A 25,586-nucleotide genomic window follows, 5' to 3' on the forward strand; every position below is an offset into this window, starting at 1 on the left:
AATGTACTATATAATTTACTCATTTGTTAAGGACCCATAGTCCCCAAACTAAAATTACACTCCATATGAGTGGAGTTTCTGTATGTTCTGTGCACTGCTAATGCAATTTCTCAGAAACCCTCTATAGAAAGATAGTCCATGTTCATGGACAGGAAGACTCAATATCATCCAGATGTCAGTTCTTTCCAACTTAATCTACAGATTCAATGCAATCCTAATGAAAATTCCAGCAAACTATTTTGTGGAAATTGACAAACTGATTGTAAAGTTTATATGAAGAAGCAAAAAACTTAGAACAGCCAACACAATACTAAAGGGAAAAAAAAAAAAAAACAAAGCTGGAGGACAGATGTTACCCAAATTTAAGACCTACTATAAATCAACAGTAATCGACACAGTATACTACTGGTGAAAGAATAGGCAAACAGATCAATAGAACAGAACAAAGAGCCCATAAATATAGTCAACTGATCTCAGACAAAAGAGCAAAGATGGTCTCTTCAACAAATGGTACTAGAACAACTGGACATCCACATGCAAAAAAATGAATCTGAACACAGACCTTACACCCCTCATAAATAACTCAAAATTGACCATGGTAAAATGCAAAACTATAAAATTCCAAGAAAACGTGGGAGAAAACCTAGATGGCATTAGGTATGGCTATCACTTTTTAGATACAACAGAAAAGGCACAATCCATGAAAGAAAAAAATTGATAAATTGCTAAATTTAACATTAAGATTATAATTAAAAACTTAGTTCTGCAAAAGATAGTATCAAGAGAACAAGAAGACAAACCACTCAGAGAAAATATTTGCAAAAGACACTTCTGCTAAAAAGGACTGTTAGCCAAAAAAAAAAAAAAAAACCACCTCTTAAAACTCAACAATGAGAAAACAAAACCCAATTGAACAATGGGCCAGTGACCTTAACAGATACCTTACCAAAGAAGATACACAGTGGCAATTAAGCATACGAAAATATGCTCAAAATCACAAGTCATCAGGGAAAGGCAAATTAAAACAACTATGAAATACCACTAAGCCCCTATTAGAATGACAGCACCAGGGCGCCTGGGTGGCTCAGTGGGTTAAGCCGCTGCCTTCGGCTCAGGTCATGATCTCAGGGTCCTGGGATCGAGTCCCTCATCGGGCTCTCTGCTCAGCGGGGAGCCTGCTTCCTCCTCTCTCTCTGCCTGCCTCTCTGCCTACTTGTAATCTCTCTGTCAAATAAATAAATAAAATCTTTAAAAAAAAAAAAAAGAATGACAGCACCAAATGCTGACGAGAATACAGAGCAACAGGAACTCTCATTCACTGCTAGGAATACAAAATGGCATAGATACTGTGGAAGATGGGTGGCTTCTTACAAAACTAAATATACTCTTATCCTATGATCCAGGCATCAAGCTCCAAAGGAGTCCAAAACTTAAGTCCATACAAAAAACTGTGCACAGATGTTCACAGCAGCTTTATACATAACTGCCCAAACTTGGAAGCAACCAAGATGCCCTTTGGTAGGTGAATGGATAAACTGTAGTACTTCCACACAATGGAGTATTATTAAACGCTAAGAAGGAATTCATTATCAAGTACAGAAAGAGATGGAGAAACCTCAAATGCACATTCCTAAGTGAAAGAAGCCAATCTGAAGAGCGACAAACTTTATGATTCCAACTAAATGACATTCTGGAACAGGCAAAACTATGGAGACAGTAGAAAGATCAGTGGTTGCCAGGGGCAGGAGGTGGGGAGTAGGGATGAATAGGCAGAACACAAAGAATTTTTAGAGCAATGAAATATTCTATATATTATAGAATATACAAGACCAAGAATGAATGCTAAAGTAAACTATGGACTTCGGATGATTATGATGTGTCAGTGTAGTTTCATCAACTGTAACAAATGTATCACTCTGGTGGAGGATGCTGGTAGTGGCTAGGGCTGTGAGGGCTGAGCTTGTTTGTGTAGGGAATATGGGAAATCTATGCATCTTCCACTCAATTTTGCTAGATACCTAAAACTGCTCTTTAAAAAAAAAAAAAAAAAAAAAAAAGTCTTTTTTTTTTATTTAAACATTTTTTTTTTTTTAGATTTTTTTTTTATTTGTTTATTTGACAGACAGAGATTACAAGTAGACAGAGAGGCAGGCAGAGAGAGAGGGAAGCAGGCTCCCTGCTGAGCAGAGAAGCCCAATGTGGGACTCGATCCCAGGACCCTGAGACCATGACCTGAGCCGAAGGCAGCGGCTTAACCCACTGAGCCACCCAGGCGCCCTAATTTAAACATTTAAAAATTTTAAGTATGTAAGAAAAAAAAAACAGGGTTCTTTAGGGTTGACAGGAAAAGAACAGAGTATTTTAAATAAGGAAAGGACATTTCTTATGCAGAAAGAAAGTGACTAACATCAATCAAGCGCTTTCTGAATCACTGCTATGTGTATACAACACTATCCTTTATGCTCTGAGATTACCGTGGCACTTTCAGGTAAATTATCTCATTTGCTCTTCCCAAGACTGTAAAGGAGGAGGAGCATTCCCATTCCACAGAGGAGGCAACTGAGGCACAAGTAAATGGTAAAGCCAAGAAAGAATCTAAGCTACCAATACTTTCTTTGAACAGTCTCCACCACTGGTATCTACTTCTCCGTAAAGGAAAAAAACACTCTGAAATCAGTCACTTTAAATTTTTTCTTAGAAAATAACATTTCAAAGTTGGATAATTCCTAAATTAAAACAATTATTAATGAAAATGACACATGTATTCTTGTAGGAAAACACACAAGGCCCTACTGATAGGCACGGGGAGAAACAGACCAGTTCTCACCAAGCTATTTCCAAAATTCTGTTGGAATTCATTAAGACTACCAGAAAGCTTACCAGTTAAGCCCAGTATATATTCTCCTAAGATACAGTTAACTTGGTTCCCATTGGCGGGGGGCCGGGGGGGGGGGTAGTAAAAGTGGAATTTCAAAATTTGTGTAAAAACAAAAGCACACAAAATGCTGAAGCCCTGCATGCCTGGGTGCTCTGTTGGTTACTCATCAAACTCTTTGACTGCGAGTCAGGTCATGATCTCAGGGTCTTGAGATCCAGCCCTGCATCGAGCTGCACTGTGCGTAGAGCCTGCTTAAGACTTTCCCTCTCCCTCTGCCCCTTCCTGCCCTCCATTTCTAAAAAATTCCCTGAAGCCCCAGGCCTGCTTACATTCCACGCATGAATATGTATACACACGCACCTAGATTTCTTTTAAATCAGGTGAATACACACTTGTTTAAAAGAAAAATATCACAGCAGAAAGGGCAGATGGTAAAGAAAAACTCTCTCAAGATACACACATTAGGTATTTTTCACATTTCAAGATCTCTAAAATCAAGGTCTGTCTTACATATAGCCAATGGTATCTTACACTTCGTTTTGCACCATTTTTTTTCTTTTTGAGAGGTATATAAAATGGCAGACTCCCATTTAATATAATTTAATATAAAATATTATATATAATTTATTTTATTTATATATTTATATATAATTTATTTAATATAAAAAGTAGCATAGTATACACGCAGATCTGCTCTTTGCTCTCCTTGCTTAGCAGCTTTCCAATAAGTCCTTATCGATGCACAAATAGAGATGTGTCTTTGCCTTTAAACAGATATACAGCAAGCCAATGAACGGACAAACCCTAACTTAACCAGCTGCCTAGTAGTTTAGACTGTCTTAAATCTTTTGCCATATGTTGCGATGAATAGCCATGGACAATGGCTTTGTACATTCCTGAACACAGAGGACAGGTTTCTAGACATGGCATGGTGAAGTCTGAAGAAATCATGTAAATAAGTCACTTTGCCAAGAGTCCCCGGGACAGGAGAGATAAGCTCAACAACTCAAGTGGCCAAACAGAAGAGGAACAAGGATAGGCTATGTCTTATGGGAGATCCTTGCATCAGGGAGGACAGGGTGACTAAGTGTTCCTCTGGTCTTCACTGACCACTATGGAGATGAACATGACAAAACAGAGTTTACGGGGGAAAGGACACTGCAAACAATCCTTATTTCATGTAATCATCGTAACTGCCAGATGACATGGGAATGACTCCCATCTTAAACACGAGGAGACTCAGAGGGGTAATGGACACAGGTCTGACTTCCCATCAAAATGCCCCGTGGCAAAGCAGTTAAGAAAACCATAAGCAAAACCAGGAGAGCTCAAAGGTGCAAGGACAATCCCAACTCACCTGGGGCAGAGGGCAAAGGTGTGAAGGAGTAAAGGCGTAAGTGAAGTCTGAGCTCAGGACAGGCTCAGGTTTCCTGGCATTAAAAAAAAAAAAAAGAAAACTTTCAGATGGTTGTATTTTCCAGTTAAACAGGGTGAGTTCTCAAAGTTACAGGGCACTTTATGGAGGAAGGACATATGGCCTGCCTGAGAGGCAGATGAGTCAGAGCCAAACCCATCACCCATCCATCCTTCCTGTTCCATGGGGCACCCATGGTGCAGCGTCTGCCGACACGCTGGTTCTCCTCAGAGAGCAGATACAGCATTACTGCAGACTTGACAATGATCAGGGGAAGGAGAGAGCCAGTCTTCACAAGTCTCTTTGTCATTCTTCTCCCAGAAGAACCTTCCTCAGGAGACTGAAGCCGACTTGTCCTAGTTGCCACAGCCCATTTCAAAACCACAGCAAGGAGAATGGGACCCCAGTGACAGGCCTACGTCAAACAGCACCCAATCTCTCCTCCCTATCCCCACCACTGTAAACTGCAAACGAAGCTGAAGACTGGCACAAAATCCTGATTCTTCCAGGAAAGACAAAAGCATGGTGGACGATGGGTATAGGGGTTAGCGATGAGTTTCTGCTACTCCCATCACTTACTCATCCGTTTGTCCATTCGTCCATCCAAACACCACTGTGAGCCTGTCAGCCTATGTAGAAAAAAAAAAAAAAAAACCCACCTGTCCCAAACTGAATTCTAGGCTTATGGTCGCCGTATTTACATAAAAAGATTTCTAACTCCTTGATATTCAGAGTAGCACTACCCAGGTGATCTAAATGTCCACGAGTAATATCGCTGTAGCAACTTCTGGCTAGCCAGGTCTCCAAAGGCAAGAGAAACAAAAGCAAAAATAAACTACTGAGACTTCATCAAGATAAAAAGCTTTTGCACAGCAAAAAAAACAGTCAACAAAACTAAAAAGGAACCTATGGAATGGGAGAAGATATTTGGAAATGTCTTATCAGATAAAGGGTTAAGTATCCAAAAATCTATAAAGAACTTATCAAACTCCAACACCCAAAGAACAAATAATCCAATCAAGAAATGGGCAGAGAGGGGCGCCTGGGGTGCTCAGTGGGTTAAGCCACTGCCTTCGGCTCGGGTCATGAGGCTCGGGTCATGATCTCGGGGTCCTGGGATCGAGTCCCACATCGGGCTCTCTGCTTGGCGGGGGGCCTGCTTCCTCCTCTCTCTCTCTGCCTGCCTCTATGCCTCTATGCCTACTTGTGATCTCTGTCAAATAAATAAATAAAATCTTAAAAAAAAAAAAAAAAGAAATGGGCAGAGAACCTGAACAGACATTTCTCCAAAGACGACTTACAAATAGCCAACAGACACATGAAAAAGTGCTCCACATCACTCAGCATCAAGGAAATACAAATCAAAACCACAATGAGATACCACCTCCCACCAGTCAAAATGTCTAAAATTAACCAGTCAGGAAACAACAGATGTTGGTGAGGACAAGGAGAAAGGGGAACCTTCTCACACTGTTGGTAGGAATGCAAGCTGCTACAGCCACTCTGAAAATCAGTATGGAGGTTCCTCAAAAAGTTAAAAACAGAACTTCTTTAAGACCCAGCAATCACACTATTATGTATTTATCCAAAGGATACAGACATAGTGATTTGAGAGGGCATATGCACCCCAATATTTACAGCAGCAATGTCCACAACAGCCAAAATACGGAAAGAGCCCAGATGTCCATCGACAGATGAATGGATAACAAAGATGTGCTATAGACATACAATGGAATATTACTCAGCCACCAAAAAGAATGAAATCTTGCCATTTACTAAAATGTGGATGGAACTAGAGAGCATCTTGCTAAGTGAAATACGTTAGTCAGAGAAAGACAAATACCATATGATTTCCCTCATATGTGGAATTTAAGAAACAAAACAGATGAACATAGGGGAAGGGAAGGGAAAATAAGACGAAAACTGAGAGGAAGGCAAACCATAAGAGACGCTGAACTCTAGGAAAGAAACTGAGGGTTGTTGGAGGAGAGGTGGGCAGGGAGATTGGGGGTAACTGAGTGATGGGTATTAAGGAGGACACCTGATGTAATGAGCACTGGGTGTTATATGCAACTGATGAATCACTAAATTCTGCCTCTGAAATTTAAAAAAATCAAAAAGTAATATAATAGTGATACACAGATTTTAATTACTACACCTTAAAATGCATCAATACCCTAGCTCCCATTGCCACGATCATAGGTGGCTAGGAAATGGTTCAGGGCAAAGCGGCTGAGGCAGAAGGTGCCCTTCGCCAGGCCCCTTCTATTAATAGCAGCTCAGCGTGACTCGGGTTACAGGTTGGTTCAAATCCATACACAACTGGCTCCTCTGACTGAGGCAATTTGCGTACTTTTTTCCTCCCATGAGATTTTTATTGTTAAAACTCTAGTGCTGGAAATAGAAATGTCAATGAAGGTATTAAAAAGGGTGGAGAACAGTCTATCATTACAATTAAGGCCAGAAAAAAAGAACGTGTGAATACACACACACACACACACACCCCTCCCTCAAGTTTTCAATATTATATTCAGTATTATGGCACACACGTAACCTTACAATAGGAAAGATACACCTTTCTGATATATTTGAGACATTAAAAAGCAGGAATTCTGACCTTGTTTCTGTAAGATCTCCAAGTGAACAGAACAAAAAAGACTGCTTTTAATTTTAAAATTTCTAACATTCACTTGGTGAAAAAAATCTGTTTGATGTTAGTTAATATGTATGCTAAACATAATGTAAAAATCAATGATAAAAGGATGGATTTCTGTTTATGTTGAAATATTTTAAGCATTTACTGGTTATGCACCCTAAATATGTTTTAATTAAACAAAATAATTTCACAAGTTCGTGGGACAAATGGCCAATAAGCTCATGAAGAGACAGACGTTCAAGGTCAGCAGCCATCAGGGAAATGGAAATCAAAATCTTAATGAGCTGCAACATCCCACACACTGGGACTGGCGGAAAATAACAATGATCAAGAAGACCCAACCGTTTGGTAAGCTGATGGGCAGGTTGGAAGCCTCATACACTGCTTGGGAAAATGCAAAATGGAGCAGCCACTTTGGGAAGCAGTGGGGCAGTTCCTGAAAAGGTTACCATATACAGGATCTAGCAAATTCCACTCACAGGTAGCCATCCGAGAGAAGGAGAAACACACCTCCATGCAAACATATGTTTCTGAGTGTTCACAGCAGCATGACTCATAATAACCAAAAAGTGGAAACAATCCAGAAGTTCAACTGATGACTAGATAAATGTAGCATACGCAGGCAACAGAGTGTTAAAGGCATGAAGTACCTGGAAAACAGTATGCTAAGTGAAAAAAGCCAAACGCCAAGGACCACATAGGACCCCATTTATATGAAATGTCCAGAGTAGGCAAATCCATTGAAACAGAAAGCAGATTCATGGTTGCCTGTGGCTGGGGGGAATCGAGGGAGATGGGGAGCCACTGCTGGTACAGGGTTTCTTTCTGGGGTGATGGAAGCCTTCTAAAATTGGTGGTGATGATGGCTGCATACCTCGTAAAGACACACAAGACCTGTGAATTCTCTATTTAGAGGGGTAAGGGGTAAGGGGCATGGTGTGCAGATTATTATGTCAATAAAGCCATTATTTTGAAAAAGAAAATTTTTTAGATGTCTATGAGAGCGAGAGACTATGAAGGGACAGGGCAGTGGCTTTGGGGTAAGGGAACCACTCTTTCCCTCAGTGGTGGTTAGTGACTCCACACATGTGTTAAACCTCACAGACCAGACACAAAAGAAAAATGTCCATTTCACTGTATGGCAATTTGAAAAATAAAAGATTCTTCACAAGTCTAAGTTCTGGGCATCCACAGCTGACATTTCAGGAACCACTTTTCAGATATAACACTGGCTGTATCTGCTGCAGTGCATAAAATGACCAAGCCCTCTCCACATTCCTCCTTACATGAACTGTAATGTAACATGCTTTAGAAATGGTTCAACCAGGGACGCCTGGGTGGCTCAGTTGGTTAAGCAGCTGCCTTCGGCTCATGTCATGATCCCAGCGTCCTGGGATCGAGTCCCACATTGGGCTCCTTGCTCGGCAGGGAGCCTGCTTCTCCCTCTGCCTCTCCCTGCCATTCTGTCTGCCTGTGCTCGCTCTCTCTCCCTCTTCTCTCTGACAAATAAATAAAATCTTTAAAAAAAAAAAAAAAAAGAAAGAAAGAAATGGTTCAACCGTGCTGGGAACACGTACAAAGGTGGTAAAACAGCAGAAGGCTATTTTCAGAGGCAACTGAGTACCCCAGTGTAACGCCACCTCCCCCAGTCACCAGGCAAGGAGTGGGAGGTCCTTGAGTCTTGGTCTTGCTATGGAACTGCTTCCCTGGTGAGCAGGTGACCTGGGCTGAGTTATTTCTGATCCTTCTGCTTAAACCTGCCCACCACTTCCCATCATTGCTAAAACAAGACCCAAGCTCCCGATTCTGGCGTGCAAGACTCTGGCTGTGTGGCCACATCTCTCTGCCTCTCCGTGCTGGCTGGGGACCAGGACAGGGCAGGACGGCAGGGTAGGCCATGAAACCAGCCAGGCCAGACTCTCCAGCCAGAGGGAGAACGAAAGGAGGTCATTCACTCCACAAGTACTTATTGATCATGTTGACTAAGCACTGAGCACACGCTTGGCACATAATGCATCCTCAATAAATGGTAGCTATTGTTTGTGTTAAAGATACACACACAAACCCGAATGTTAGCTCCTGAAGGACAGGTCCCCGTTCATGCACTATCATGTATACACCCAAATGGCAATAATATCAGGTATTCAGTAAACACACTGACTGCATGAAACTTGCCCTGGAGAACCAAGGGATGATTCTTCAGAAAAAGCCACTGTCTTTAGAGACATTTCTACTTAAAATGTTAGCAGACTTTTATGCATCCCAGTATCTTTTGTCATAGCTGAATTAAGTGTCAGGGTAAGGTAGGCTGTCCGCTGGGACACAGATTTTGATTGCCAGGTGTGTGAGATGAGCAGTAAATCCATCACCAGGCTTGGAAAAAGCAAACAGAGATCTGGGGTCTCACCTCGCACAAAGAAGACAAATCAAGAAGGAAAAGCCACATCCCTACATTCAAAACATCTCTTTGCTCAGGCCGGTTTAGATCCACACTACCTGTTGGGCCAGGTCAAGCAGGGTCAGTGTGAACTTGGCTGAGAGCAGGCCTGGGGCACTGGCACAGACCCAACTTTTGCTGGCTCCTCTGAGCGTGGATTTCAGGGACGGGAACAGGGAGGCAGTAGCTCCTCGGAATTTATCTGCTCTTTGCCTGGTGCCAGGAGGAAAGGAGACTATACCACAGAATGGGGAACCCAGCAGAGTATACCCAGCTCCTCCACCAAAAGGAGAGACACCCCAGGGCCCAACCATCCACCTGCCCTAAGGGTTCTCTTTTACCCTCTTTCCTTGCTATCAACTTGATTCCTTATTCTGAAGGGACTGAACTGTGGAATTCTCCCTCCACAGAGTGTCTCATCCCCTGCCTCCCCAACCCGGGAATGGAGTGATGCCAACATCCACCTTTTTCTTTGTGCAAAGAATTAGTCAGCTATCCCACTACACTATCTGTAAACATCAGATAAAAGTCAACGAGACAGAGTCCATAAGGTCCACCAGCTTAAACAAATGGAAAAGAAAAGATTTCATTGTGTGTGGCACTGCCAGAGAGAAGCAAGAACTCATAGAACCAGCCATTGTTTGGGAGGAAAAGAATCAGGCAACTTTATTCCCGGCAGCACATGAGAAAGCAACATTCAGCCAGCTTGCAGCGTCAGGGAATCTGAATGGCAATGGAGTGGCCTGGTCAGTTGGCTCCCCCTGCCTTTCCCCCTTAACAGAAGGTTCAAGATGACCCAGGAGCCCGACAACTCCAAATGGCATGGGGGAGATGACTTCTTGAGGGCTTGCACCTGACCCAGTGCTTTTCTCAGAGCACAGGTAGGTGTCTCTGACAACTGGAACTCAAAGCTGGGAACCACCTGCCACCTCAGTCCTTAGACAGCAGTATCCAGGGCTCTTCCACCATGGGTTTGGGGGAGGTGGGGAACATAATACAGAACAATGCGTACAGAACAATGCATACAGTGGGATCGCAGCTAGGTGAAATATACATCCCGTAGCCAGAGGCCCACAGAAGAAAGACTGGAAGGAAACCCCCAGAATGCCAACTGTTCTTATCACCCATACACATACATACACACACACACACACACACACACAACACACACACACACCCCTCCCCAGTTCTTCACAGGATGCAGAATAAGACAAGTTATTTTTTGCCTTGGAGATTTAACCACGCTTTTGGTCTAGTTGGCTGCTTTCCCAAATCCCAGGCTGGAACTGCTCAACCACGCCACAGGGGCCTTGGGCAATGACGCTGGGGGGATACTCTTCTTAGGAAGCCGCAGGTAAGATTACGGCTCCTGTGGAATATAGATTTCCAGGCTTTGTGCCACTAACCCCCAAGTCCACAAGGATGAGCTTCAGTGTGAGTCTCATCATCTAAACCAGTCAGCATGCCTGGGAACCTTCTGGAGGGCTTGTTAAAAACTAAGATTGCTGGGCCCCATCCCTACATTTCTTTATTGTGGAGTAAGACCTAAGAATTTACATTTCAGGTAGGCTTCCAGGTGAGGCTGCTGCTAGGAAACCGAAATGAGAGCCATTGCTCTAAACCAATATGTAATTTCAAGCCAAACATCCCTAAGACACCAACACACTGAATTCTTCAGCACAGGGCTAATGTCCCTTAGAACACTACCCAGGAGGGGTGTCTGGGACTTTTAATTCTCTTTAAATTTTTTGTGAGTTTGGAATTCCCAGATTACTCCCTGCTTCTTAAGAAGCCAGATTTCATCATTCAAAAGCTGGGGCCCCAGCTCAGCTATCAGATCACAAGGTCATGGGGCAGTTTCAAGTCACAAAAGCTTCCAAATGAGTCACCAGGGCATTGCCAGGCACTAAAGAAGATCATATTAGAAGGGAGAGAAGTTTGATAAAGAAAAAAAAATCTCAGTCCCATGTAGACAGTTACCAGGCCTGCGTTCTTGGTAACCTGCGATGAAGCACTGTGTTTCATGATTTAAAAGATGGGGGTTCTGACGATCTTCAAGGTCACACACGTATCACCCCTCATTGGCCTGCCCTTCTTCCTTGACCCATCCAAAGACAGCAGTAAAGAGCTAGCCATCCTCTCTATAAGACTTTGAAGGCCAGTTCACTTGGGTCTTAGCTATTCACCTCCTCAAACTAGTGCATAAGTACCCACCAGAGCCAAAAGAGGAAAACCATGTGGCAGATGTTGGCCCAGGTTGAAAAGCAAGCTGCAGATAAAAGGGTAGTCCTCACTAAGGGAGCCCCTGAACTGTGAGGAGGGTTGATACTGTCCCCACTGCAGGGAAAAACGAGAAGGCATGGATTCTCACTGAGCTACCTACCCATCTTCCCATGGGCCTTAGAAGGTTCTCTAGTGAGTATCAAAGAAGACACAGGAAGAGCTGCACCATCTCTTGCTCACAGAGGTTAACTCAAAGACCGAGAGCTCTGGCCTGGTGGCTAACAATGCCCATATGACAGGACCCACCACCACTGGGAAGACAATAGCTAAAGAGCTTGCCTCTATGCTGAACGGATGATACAATGTAAGCTTTGCTGTACATAAAAATAAAATTCTGTCTTCAAAATAAAGTCAGCCAGAGGGCCTTCAACTTTACTCCCATAAGTCCCCAAAGGGAAAAAAAAATGTCAAGATATAATAAGCTATAAAGTCAAAGAAACTGGAAGAGAAGAGAACATGAAAAACATCAACCAATTTTCAGAAGATGAAAGGCAGTAGGATCTGGCTTCACCCGCCTTCCCAGAGCAGAAATCACTGTAACAAGTACCTGCAGGGAGGGTCCCAAGGAGAAGTAAGGGACTAACTCTGAGAAGACTGAACTGTGGGGGATGGTGAGGGCCAACAAGCTGGGGATTAGCAGAAGGTTCACACACAAGAGCAATCGGACACCTTCCCAGGCCCACAGATCCTGTTGGCCTGCCAGAACATCTGGGTAATAGTTCTTTCTTCATTCCAGCAGACCTTTGGAGTCAGAGTCAGAGACGTTGAACCACAGCAGCACTGGGCCCTAGAACACCAGGGAGGGCTGAGATTGGGTTAAAAATAGGGAGGTATATATAGATTCCCCCTATTCACTTCCCCAACTCAATTCATAGAATACCAGCCACCAGGCAAGAGCTGAGGGTTCCCCTCTAGGGAAACAGACCAGAACCAAAGGGAACAACTCCAGATACCCAGAGTCCCCAGTGAAAAGGCTAAGTGCCCTAACATTTATCATACTCATAATACTTATTCCACAAGCCCCACTCTCCATATACAACTCCAAATGTAATAAGGACAACAAAAGACCACCAGACATTTGAGAAAAGCCTCTAACCTGTAGACAGAGACCAAAGCAAACGGGAAAAGGAATTCAAAGGAAACAGGGACAATGCAGGGAACAGAAGCAAATTTCAAAATATTATCATTAATGCTTTCAGAAAGAGAAGACACTGTCCCCCACAAAATGAGAATAGGACACTATTCTAAAAAAAAAAAAAGGGAGGAGGTACACTCAGAGAATAAAAGTGAGCATTCACAATTTAATACCAGAAATTAGCTTATAGCAGAAATAAATTAAAGAACCAAGAATAAAGCTGAGGAAATCTCCCCCCAAAAAGAATAAGAATTAATAATAGAGAAAAATAGGTAAGATAAAGAGGGAGCCAATCCCAGGGGTACAACAATCAATAAAAGGAGCTCCAGAATGGAAAAAAGGGGGGGAGGCGCTGGGGGGGATAACAGGAAGAAATTATCAAAAAATTATATAAAGATTTTACAAAAATTATATGCATGATTATATTATGGATTTATACATAATTACATCTATGCATATATCACATAAATATTTCTTTATGCATAAAAACTGTGTCTCCTAGAACTGAAGAGCATACATTTCTAGATGAGGATGACCCACTGAATACCCAGAGTAATGAATCACAAACACCCTACACATGATCTTTAAATGTCACAAGCTTCTAAAAAATTGAGTGACATGCAAAGGATCAGGAATCAGGTTGGTCACAGACTTCCTAACAGCAACACTGAAGGGTCAAAGACAGGGAGCATGGCCCTCGGAATTCTGAGAGGAAGTTACCACAACCAAGAATTCTATACCCAATCCAACTACCAATCAAGCATGAGAATAAAGTAAACCAGGATAATTTAGAACTATAAAAGCGAAGATGAGAAGAAAAACCTCAGAACTTGTAATAAGAGGGAGAGGTGTACAGGTCGAATATGGAAAATACAGTTGTTTTTCACTGGTCCCTTAGTGTTATTAGACTTTTTAGAAACCATGTACATGGGGCGCCTGGGTGGCTCAGTGGGTTAAGCCGCTGCCTTCGGCTCAGGTCATGATCTCAGGGTCCTGGGATCGAGTCCCGCATCGGGCTCTCTGCTCAGCAGGGAGCCTGCTTCCCTCTCTCTCTCTCTGCCTGCCTCTCCATCTACTTGTGATCTCTCTCTGTCAAATAAATAAATAAAATCTTAAAAAAAAAAAAAAAAGAAACCATGTACATGAGATAAGCAGGAAATACAATGGACTGAGGACCACACTGAACTGCCCTGTGACTGTACACACAAGCCAGGTCATTTCAGAGCTGTGGTCAACTCTGCCAGTCCAATGGCCTGGGTTATTCAATAAACCATGAGGAAGAGGAAGTAAAGGAAGAAAAAAATCTGTATATTAAGAGACTTAGAATACATAGCATGCTTCTGGGGGTACCTCGGTGGCTTAGTCGGTTAAGCATCTGTCTTTGGCTCAGGTCATGATCTAGGGGTCCTGGGATCAAGCCCCATGTCAGGCTCCCTGCTCAGCTGGGAGTCTGCTTCTTCTTACCCCTCCCCCTGACTTGTGCTCTCGCTCACTCGCTCACTCTCTCTCAAGTAAATAAATAATATCTTTTTTAAAATCGACAAAAATAAATTATGGTACTTAGTGATTATGATAAAAGTCTGGACAGCAGTTACTTTTGGAGGTAGAGTGAGAGGGGCTTCTGCAGAAGCTGACAAAGTTGTACTTCCTAAACTGAGCTGTCACTATCTAAGGTATTTAATAATAATTCATTATGCTATTCATGGTTTTGTGTGGTATTCTGTACCTGTTTGATTTTATAATAAAAAACATCTTTTTAAGTTATGTGCATGTGCTTGTCTTGATAAAAATTGTTTAAAAAAGAAAAAAGTCAAGTGGATCTCACACACAGAAGAGATTCTGTGGCAAGATGTTCTCTGTGCATCAACACTGGGTATTTCTGAGTGGTCTATTTTAAATGTTTTCTTGCTTTCATCTCTGTTCCATCCTAAATCACAGACCCTTGAAAAGGCTACTGCCAAGAAAGATTCACAATTTTTAACTTAAAAAGTCAACTGCAGGTATCTATGGGCAATCATTCAAATTTGGGGGTTCCAGAGCTTTCTTCTTTTCTTTCCACCTGATTAATGTCAAAACTAGAACTGAAGGATAGAAATGGAAAAAAGTAAATCTAAAATGAGCCCATTTTTCTATCTTCCAGATCTGCCAAAAGACTGGCTTGTGTGGGACTATTTACATTCCCTCTTGTCGCCACTGAATATATGAAGATAATTCAGGGATATAATAATCATGTATTTTAAAGTCTGCTTCACTTTTGTTTATATGAAAAAAAAAAAAGGCAACCTAATACTTTTGACCACACTTAATGTAAAGAATGAATTTAAACATTAGGCACTAAAATGTTATTCTTAATTAGTAAGAAATAAATACAAGTACCTCCAATTTCAGTCAAAGTCTGCACTGCCCCTTAAAAAATAAACGAAACCAAGGCCATCCAATTCAACAAAAAATAGTTACTTCAGGACCCTCAGGAAATAGCAAATCACAATATTCAGAATGGACAATCAAAAAGCATACACTTACATTAAGAAAAGGAGGGGTACCTGGGTGGCTTAGTTGGTTGAGTGGCAGACTTTCCATTTTGGCTCAGGTCATGATGTCAGGGTCGTGGGATTGAACCCGGATCCATGCTCAGCAGAGGGTCTGCATGAGAGTCTCTCTCCCTCTCCCTCTGCCCCCAACCCATTCCTGTATGCACACACGCACGCATATGTGTGCAGGCTCTCTCTCTCCCTCTTTCTCTCAAATAAATAAATCTTTTAAAAAGGGGCAGGGAGAGAACACTCTTCAATGAACACCAGAACTATGACCCATTCGTGCTTGATCAGTTTACGGATTGGGAGTTAATCTTATTGGAAAATGGAAACCGTTTACATTTCTCCCTCCCAAGACAAGTACTGTAAATATTAGCAGACACTGTGTCTTCTAGCCTAAATCCAAGCTTAACTGTAAACACATTGATTAATTTTCCCTCTCTCAGAAGGGCTCCAAGTACTCAACAGACATCATCTGAACTCATCTTCCTAGGAGTGGGATACTAGGGCCTGAGAACCCTGCAGCTGGATGAGCCAACAGACTCCTCCAGAGGGGAAGACCTAACATGAGCTGCCATGCTAGGCAGCAGAGGGGCACACAGCAGAGCCCACGTCTGCTCTCACCAGGTAGAGTCTACCCGCCTTCCCAAGCTATGGCCTGCAAAGGGTCTCATGGGAGTTCCTGAACCGCATGAGAACTGTATGTGATTTTTTTCCAAGTATGCTCTATGGTACATTTGAATCCACAAAAAGAAAGAAAATTGCAAAAGTTGCTCAGTCCAAACCACATTTATCAAGGCAAAGCTTCCATTTCCGAATCTAGGATCTGCTACCCTATAAGTCCCTGGTTTTCGTGGGGTTTGCCATTCAGTTCGGGGACCACTACCCCAGGACACACATATTACTAAGACTGATACTGGTCTGGGAGAGGAGGGAGGTTCACATGGAAAGATAGCAATTCTCGGCAGGCTCAGAGACCTGCAGGCATAGGGACTCCCACTCATAGGATGTACTGAATCATTCAATCATCTAAAATTCATGTAACCCAAAAAGCTTAAATATACAGATCTGTATGTTACCTTTGTATGTTATGGGCAATTGGAACAGCAGCCCAGGGGAATGGGTTTGATTCCAAAGTACCTCTGAACAAAGAGTACACTATGAAGGCTTTTGGTTTACTTGAACACAATGGCCTGATTTCTAACCATCCCAGGTGAAGGAGTCTTGGTTCAGGGAGGAAGCCAGATGGCGTGGCCTCAGGATCACAGGACAACTGAAGGCCAGAGTCTGGTGCCCCAACCATGCAGTGAACCAAGAGTTCAGGGGACCCAGTTTTGAGTGTGAGCCTGAGGCAAAGGATTGGTTCCACAGTTACCCCACCTCACAGAGAGCATTCAGTCCATGTTTACCTTTCTTTTTATTTAAGATTTTATTTATTTATTTGACAGAGAGATCACAAGTAAGCAGAGAGGCAGCCAGAGAGAGGGGGAGGTGGGCTCTGCGCTGAGCAGAGAGCCCAACGCGGGGCTCGATCCCAGGACCCTGGAATCGGGACCTGAGACGAAGGCAGAGGCTTAACCCACTGAGACACCCAGGGGCCCCTCAGGCCATGTTTCAATGAAAAAGGAAGTTATTCCACCTTTAAAACTCAACTCTGAAACAGTCCCCACAGTAAGGTGCCTTTAAATAAAGGTAGGAGTCCAGCTTCCAAATAAGGTTATAAAAAGAAAAGGTATACATTTATATAGAGATGTAATACACTATAAAATGTGTCCTCACGAACAGTTTATAGCAGCAACAGGTTCCTGCTCTGAGAATTTTAAACCATCCCATTTCAGAATGGCCACATCTTTTAAAATTTTTTAAAAAAAAAAAATTTTTTTTTAAGAAACACACAGGCATTAGCTGCTAAAGATTTTATTTCTTCAAGTAAATTGGTTTTACAGCTCTAATTTCTTAGTCCAGGCTAACTTAAAAAATCCAGAGGAATCATGTAATTCAAGTGAAAAACAGAACAGGAAAGAAAAATAAAGAAAATGGGCAACCGGCTCAAGGCTGTTTCAGGGACTGACCTCTGTAACTAAAAAATCATAATAACACATTGACGGTGTTTAGTAATAAGCACTTAAACTACAGCACACCCCCCTTACCTTCACCATCCCTCGAACAAGGCACCCCATCTCAGCCCTACTGAGGAAGAGACTGCAACTCTAGGAGTAGGAGCAACAGCCCACACAGCAGGCAGGTGGCACAGACTAGAGCCCAGCCTCTTGGCACAGCAAGATGAAACTTGGACTGGCAAATCCAATTTATTGACTACTTTCTAGGAAACTTGTCCTCTCTGAGACAGAAAACTTCCACATTATACAAACAATATTCAAATGACCTTTAAAAAAAAGGAAAAGAAAGCCTTGAAAAGTGTTAGTGGGGAGGGTGAAAGACACCCAAGTAGAACTTTAAAAAAAAAAAAAAGAAAAGAAAAGAAAAATTCATTATTTTAAAATTTCAACATCAGGGCCACCTGGGTGGCTCAGTCAGTTAAGCATCTGCCCTCAGCTCAGGTCGTGATCCCAGGGTCCTGGGATCAAGTCCTGCATGGGGCTCCCTGTGCAGTGGGGAGCTGGCTTCTCCCTCTCCCACTCCCCCTGCCTGTGTTCCCTCTCTTGCTGTCTGTCAGATAAATCAATAAAAATCTTTAAAAAAATTTTTTTTCAACACCAGTTTTAAGGTCCAAAATCTAAATCAACCCAGTACCTACGCAGAGCAACCTGAAAGGTAAATTTCTATCCAGGCCAGCAGCCAGGACATCTGGGTTCCAGCAGATCAAGAGAACTGGTCAGAAGATGACCCTTTCCATCCCAAACCAACCCACATCTGCAGATCATGGCAAAGAATCACAACCAGATGTTTACAAAGTATTAAACTACGACCACAGCAATCATTTTGTGTAAAATACACCATCTCCCACTAATCAAAGGCATTCCAAAGGGGCAGTAAGAAGGCTGCCCATCAAGTCATCAAGAGCTTTTAGAGGCAACAGCATTGTCCTCTTTCAAATCTGCCAATATGTGTCCCCCAGGAATGGTGGGGGAGGAGCTCTGCCACTCTCAAGAGATCACAATCAGAACCAGGGATACTGATAAGCAATGCCAGGGACTGGCTCAGAAATAGCTAGACCCTGAAAACAGAGCCTGTCGGTGACCATGAAAAACGGGTCCCCCTTACTCCCCACCTTTGTGGAGAAAACAGGACACAGGATCTCAAGTTAGAGAAACCCACAGGCAAAAAGCCAAAAACAACATCCATCAGAAACCAGAGAGATTTGCTGGCACGGCAGAGGGGGATTAGGGGGAGGAAAGGGGGGGCCCGGGGGTCACAGTAAGTACAAAGGATTCCCAAGACAAAGGGTGAAGCAGGAGGGCAAGGGTCAGGGGGAGGGGTCTAGAAAGAGAAAAGATGGGGCAGGAGAGAGGGGAGATGGACTGCAGGAGAGGGAATGGGGGAGGGGATAGAAAGAAGAGGAACAAGGAGGGGAGACCAGAGGAGAGGTTAGGGGAAGGACAGGGGAAGAAAAGAGGAGAATGGGGGAGGGGAGAGGGAGAAGAGTGAATGCAGGAGAAAGAGGACACAACCAGGAACAAACTGAGACAGCTGAGTGCCGTGAAACGGTTGCTAAGATGCTGCCCATAAACCCACAATAATGGCTGCAGATACACTAATCCTTACCTCAAAAGGGGGAGGCAAGATCAGCAAGAACACTAAAGCAGAGCTCCCGGGATCAAATTCCACATAAGCATCCTTCCTAATGTATTCTTTACAAAGGAGGCCAACATTCTCTGGTAATAAGAACCTGGGCTCATCATTCTTTCTAAAGATGAGACAAGGAGATCAGTATAATTAGTAACACTTCTAGACTGTGGCAGGTCAGGGTCCACAGCAGTCACAGCTAGCAGGGGCAACCGGAGATGATCAGCCCTGGAGAGCCGGACAGCCGGTTTGCCATCAGCATTAAGAACTGCATTTCTGGGGCGCCTAGGTGGCTCAGTGGGTTAAGCCGCTGCCTTTGGCTCAGGTCATGATCTCAGGGTCCTGGGATCGAGTCCCGCATTGGGCTCTCTGCTCGGCAGGGAGCCTGCTTCCTTCCCTTCCTCTCTCTCTGCCTGCCTCTCTGCCTACTTGTGATCTCTCCGCTGTCAAATAAATAAATAAAATCTTTAAAAAAAAAAAAAAAAAAAAAGAACTGCATTTCTTCTTGGGAACACATCCTAGGAAGCAATCACTGTCACGGGTTCATTTTCCAAAAGAAAAAAAACAAAAAACAAAGAACTTCAGCTCAGTGAAAAACAATTTGTAAACAGAAGCAATTTTTTTACTCAGAAGTTCTCCATTTCAAAAGTATTTTCATTTAATAAAGGTCCTGAAAAATAATATAAGGAAGTAATGATCTGAAAATCATTTACTGCGATAGCCATCCTAATAAAATAAAGGACAAAAACCACATGACCATCTCAATAGACGATGAAAGAACATCTGATAAAATCCAACACCCTTTCATGGCAAAACACTCAACAAACTAGAAATAAAAAACTGGTAAAAAGCATCTATGAATGACCCACAACTAACACCACACTTATTAATGGAAGAATGAATGTCTTCCCCTACAATCAGGAACAAGGCAAGGATGCCCACACTTGCCACTTCTGTTCTACACTGTACAGGAGGTTCTAGCCAGAGCAGATAGGCAAGAAAATGGAATAAAAAACACTATTACTGAAAAGGCAGAAGTAAAGTTTCTATTTCTACTTGCACAAAAATCCTAAGGGACCCACTAAAAACCTATTGGAACTCATAAACAGGTTCGGCAAGGTTGCAGGATATGTCATCAATATACAAAAATCAGTTGTACTTCCATACACTGGTAAGGAACATTCTAAAAATGAAATTAGGAAAATTATCACATTTATAGTAACATCTGAATAAGGATAAAATACTAAAGGACAAATTTAACAAAAGAAGTGTTTAAGACTACATTGTGCGCCTGGGTGGCTCAGTGGTTTGGGCTGCTGCCTTTGGCTCGGGTCATGATCTCAGGGTCCTGGGATCGAGCCCCGCATCGGGCTCCCTGCTCCGCAGGAAGCCTGCTTCCCTCTCTCTCTCTTTCTGCCTGCCTCTCTGCCTACTTGTGATCTCCGTCTTTCAAATAAATAAATAAAATCTTTAAAAAATAAAAAAAAAATAAAAAAAAATAAAAGACTACATTGTGGAAAGAAGTGAGGACTATCTAACTAGATGAGAGGACATTTCACATTAAGGAAGACTTACTATTTTAAGATGGCGATGGTCCCAAAATTGATCTACAGATTCCATGCAACCCCTATCAAAATCCCAGTTGCCTTTTTGGCAGAAATTAAAAGATGATCTTAAAGTTCAAGTGGAAATGTAGAAGATCCAGAAGGGCCAGAGCAATCTTGGAGGACTCACACTGCCTGATTTCAAAATTTAGTACAAAGCTACGGTTAATCATTACAGTGTAATACTGCTATAATGCTACAGATCAATGGAACAGAATGAGCACCCAGAAATAAACACTTATACATATGGACAACTGACTTTCGACACGACAATTCAATGTGGAAAGAACCGTCTTTCCAACAAATGGCACTGGGACGATACCCACGTGCAAAAACAGCAAAGCTGAACTCCTAAGCACGCTGCACACAAAAATTAACGGATCGCAGTCCTAAATGTACGAGCTGAAACTATAAAACTCTTAGAAGAAAACATAGGAATGCAACTTCAGGACCTTAAGTCAGGCAATGAACAGTTTCTTCATTATAACACAATAAGCACAAGGAACCAAAAACAGATACACTAGGCTTGGTCAAAATTAAAAATTTCATGTTGCCAATGATACTATCAAGAAAGTGAAAAGACAACACAGAATGGATATGTCAACTGGACCTCAAGGCTGTTCAAAACAAAACTACCTATCCTTGGTATTTTGGTCCAGGTATAAAGGCAGCTCAGCCTTCCTAACCCTACCCCAATACCCTTGCGCCACCTCTAGGAGGGGACACTATTGCAAAGATCTCAAGAGTTACCCAGTGGGTTGTGAACATCTCTACCACCCTCCAATCCCAGCCTGCCCTCCACTGGGTGTCCCCCTTAGAAAAAGCGATTGACCTCTCCAATCCACACCCTTGTCAGGCAAGGTGATAAGAGTACTATAACCCAGGGCACCTGGGAAGCTCAGTGGATTACAGCCTCTGCTCAGGTCAGGATCCCAGGATCCTGGGATGGAGCCCACATCGGGCTCTCTGCTCAGTGGGGAGCATGCTTCCCCCCCTCTCTCTGCCTCTCTGCCTACCTGTGATCTCTGTCAAATAAATAAATAAAAATCTTTAAAAAAAAAAAAAAGAAAGAAAAGAGTACCATAACCCTGTCTTTCATGTGTACAAGGTCCTGCAGTGACCCTGCAAGACAGCTCTCAGGAAGCCAGGACTTCACACCCTTCACACAGCTTGCCTCTGGAAGCAGGAGAAGCAGGGATATGAGTAAAGATGCCTGGACTCGAACCCCTCAATACGGACCAGCTACTTAAATTCCAAAGGTTGGCCAGTCCCATCTCCACGAAATCACTGGGAGGTTAAAACGTTGTAATCCATGTAAATATCCATTAAACGTTACCTGTTGTTCTGAGAAAGGAGAGGCAGGTGTTAGAGTCCACTGATAGACACAGAAAAGAGGGTCCTCTAACATGATTTCCCAACATGGGTCATGCTGCTCCCTCCATCTGAACGGCCCTGCCCTTCTCTTGAGCTGAGCACCTTTCCTTTACCTCTGGGGACCCTTCCCAAACTCCCCAAGCCAAAAAGCTCCTGTGATCATCCATTGAACCCAGCAGCTTCTCAGTCACTGCTACAACACTACATTTCCTTCTGAAACGTCATTAATGTCTGTCTACACCACCAGACTCTAAACTCTAGGGGGCAGGGACTGCACACCTGTCCACCATCCCCCACCCCCTGCCCGCCATGCCTTCAGCAGAAGCACTCTGCCAGGCACTGTGCTGAGCCCTGGGCACCCCCAGTGAGCCCCACAGATGAGGTTCCCAACCTCCAGCAGCTTCCATTCTCCCTCGGGGAGGCTGGAAATAAAACCCCAAAACCAACGAATAAGATCATTAAGAAAATGGGCACAAAATGGGCCCGCTACACATATCTGTCCAGTAAATGATTGACAAAGAACCATACCCATTTCGTTACTTGGTTCCTGAAAGTATGAAAGCATCTTCCGTGTGTCTCCTGCACGACAGTAGGTGCCTGCTGCTCGGGACCCCAGCGCCAACCCCCGCACTTGGCCAGGTCCCTTTCCAAGGAGCATCCACTCCCTGGAAGGTGACGTGGAGAGCCAAGTCGAGTCTGCTTCCCCAGACCAGAAACATGTCCATTTTTCCCCAGTTGGGGCATGAGTCAGAGCAGCCACAACTATCTCATGACCCAGGAATTCTGTTACACCGCTGTGATGATTTACAACTTGTGATTTTAAAAGGCTCACAAACATGTGACAAAATGGTGCAAGAGAGGCCAGAGAACAAGTCCACTCCAGGGGGCCACTCCCATTCCCAAATCCATGGCCCCCTCTCCCCCATCATCCTGACAGAGAGCAACTTAAATCTGCCATCATGAAAACTGAACAAGATCGAAAGGGTCACGTTTGCTCTGCAGTCATCTGATCTGATATTTACTGAGCACCTATTAGGTGCCAGGAGCTATGCCTGTCTCGGGTAGTACTGCGACTTGAGAGAAATGAATGGGACAGAAATCCCTGCCCTGATGGAACCTGCCACCCATTGCAAAGAATGATCTCAACATGCTGTGCCCCATATAAGATCCAGATGAAAATAGCCCTTTGGGTCAAGTGCCACATGCCAGGGCGGATGTCTGCACGCCCTCCACTGTCCCACTGAAGCCTCTCATGGATGTTCTTTACCTCCAAAGGGGCCACAGACAAAAATATCAGCAGTGATAGGCCTCCGGGAGAACTGCTGATACAGATGGGTAACCTGGGGTGAGGAAAGTCTTCCTGTGCCAAACTCAGGACAGACCTAAAAAGTGAGCAAGAGTCAGCCAAACTGCCAGGACAGGCTGTGCAGGGAGTGGGGGCAGAGTTAACAGCACAGGCAAAGTCCAGGAGGAAGAAGGGAAAGCAGGGCCCTGCGAGGGAATGGAAAAGCTCTGAAGGGCTTTAGCAAGGGAAAGAGGGGCAGCAGCCTCTTTGGCCCCATGGGGAGTTCCTGAACAGGCTGGAAGCAAGCAAATGAAGGGATCTGATCTACACTTCAGAAAGTCACCTCAGCAGAGTAGAGAAAATATTAGAGCAGCCAAGGCCAGCAGGCTATTCAGAGTGATCTAGGAGGCAAATACCCAGGGCAAGGGGCAGGAGTGAGAAATGGAGGGTAGGAAAAGGTCCAGGTTCCTGCCTGAGCAGCTGAGCACAAGGATAACCACAATGTGACTGGGCTCACAGGTAGAGACTCCTTTCTTGGTAGGGAGGAAGTGAGGGGCAGTGGGAGAAAGTGGTGGAGGTGGTAATGAGGTGGGCCATGTTCATGCACCCTTAAATGGAGGTGTGAGGTAGGCAGGCAGGGAAGCAGGCAGGTAAATGGGTCCAGGGCTCAAGGAAACAAGATTTGGGTAGTGATGGCAAACGAGGCCACAGGCGTGGCCACTTCGAGGGGCAGTGTGCAAGGCAGGGTGCTCCGCTGAGGTGACAGAGCTGGAGGACGCCACCACGCAAAGACTGCACTGGGGCAGAAGAACCTGTGAGGCAGGGCGGCGGCAGAGGTGGGAAGGAAGCCAGAAAGGAGCAGCTTTTTAGAAGCCCAGGGAAAAGAGCCTTTCGACATGGAAGGAATGCCAGAATGTGTAGCCTGTACTATCAAAGGTCAAAAATGATGGGACTGGGTGTGCCCTGGACTTATAGCACCAAATTCAGAGCTCTTGGTAGGGGAACAATCGGCTCAGGTGCCTGAGGGCAAGAGGACCAGGGAGGAGGGGAAGAGAGGAAGGGGAAGTTTCAGTGAGACTGGCAGTGAAGGAAGGAAGGAAGGAGCTATGGCCAAGGAAGATCAGGGGTCTAGAAAGAGGGGAGAGAACCAAGTATGTCAGAGGGATGTGGGATACAGTCCACAGACAGGATGAGGCTAAAGAGACAGAAAAAGGACTGGGATTCCAGGTGCCACTCCTAAGGATGTGAGAGAGGATGGGACCCACAGGCTGATGCAAATTAGCCTCAGGCAGGAAGAGGGTCCCTCCTTCACGTCACAGGAGACAGGACAGAAGAAAGGTTCTCAACGTCTACACATGAAGGCTGCGAGGCAGCAAGTCTGTTGGCTCCTGCTCACACTGCCAGGGGTAAATGTTTAGGGAAGACCTGGAAAGTCTATAAGTCACTGGGGCACAAGACTGACAGAGAAACCTAAAGAAACTTCTGCATACAACTGGGCAAAGCCTGTGGCCCAACTGAAGTTGCTTGACAGGGTCACCATGCTAGGTGATAAGTGATTCTAGAACTTCTCCAGCAACCCCCAGGAGGTTAGGCACAGAGTTCCGCCCGGTGGCAAAAAGGAAGGACAACGGGTGCTCGGTGACAGTAGGCTGGAGTGGAGGGGAGATGCCAGGAACCTGGAGGGGACAAGGAACGTGCATGAAGGGCTGGACAGTCTAGAGTCCAAAGAGCAGGGTAGTTATGCTGAGGTTTTCAGAGGTGGGACAGGTTAACTTCAGGAGATGACACAGTCCAGGCTAAGACAAGGGCAAGGGAGGAGAGGCCACCACGGCAGAGGAGATGGTCAACATGACAGGTGAGTCATCAGAATCCCGAATGAGGCACTAGGTCAGGGGAACATGACCGTAACCCAAACATCCTGGTCTTCCATGATGGGAGGCGTACAACCTGGGAGTGGAAAGAGAGGACAGTATCCCAAAGTGTCACCAGCCCCAAAAGAGTGGAGCTCAGATCTCTCCAGGCTAAGAGCCTGCTGAACAAGTGAGAAGAAGCCAAACTGTTCTACACGTCACCTTAGTGAATCCCCACAATCTTGTGACAGTCTTATTCCACAGATAGAAACACAGAGGCTCACTGGCAGAGACCCTTCCCAAGGTCACAAAGCCGAAGCCTGCAGGACCCAGATTATGAGGTTCAGGCATCCGAAGATCCAATGTGCTCGGCCCCGCCACATGCACAG

General features: G+C 44.2%; 1 protein-coding gene across 14 annotated transcripts in view; it reads right to left on the reverse strand.

The window, feature by feature from the left end:
- TRAK1 (trafficking kinesin protein 1) overlaps window positions 1-25,586 on the reverse strand; it is a 182,165-nt gene that overhangs the window by 139,409 nt on the left and 17,170 nt on the right. Inside the window, exon 2 of one of the 14 annotated variants that reach the window (XM_082724834.1) lies at window positions 4,236-4,308. The exons of 12 other annotated variants lie outside the window; for them this stretch is intronic. The gene's annotated coding sequence lies outside the window, so the exon portion shown is untranslated. Of the gene's footprint in view, window positions 1-4,235; window positions 4,309-25,586 lie in introns of those variants that run through there. One more of the 14 variants, XM_082724842.1, reaches the window with a different exon arrangement.

Source organism: Mustela nivalis (genome assembly GCF_964662115.1).
Source record: "Mustela nivalis genome assembly, chromosome: 1".
Lineage (NCBI taxonomy): Eukaryota > Metazoa > Chordata > Mammalia > Carnivora > Mustelidae > Mustela > Mustela nivalis.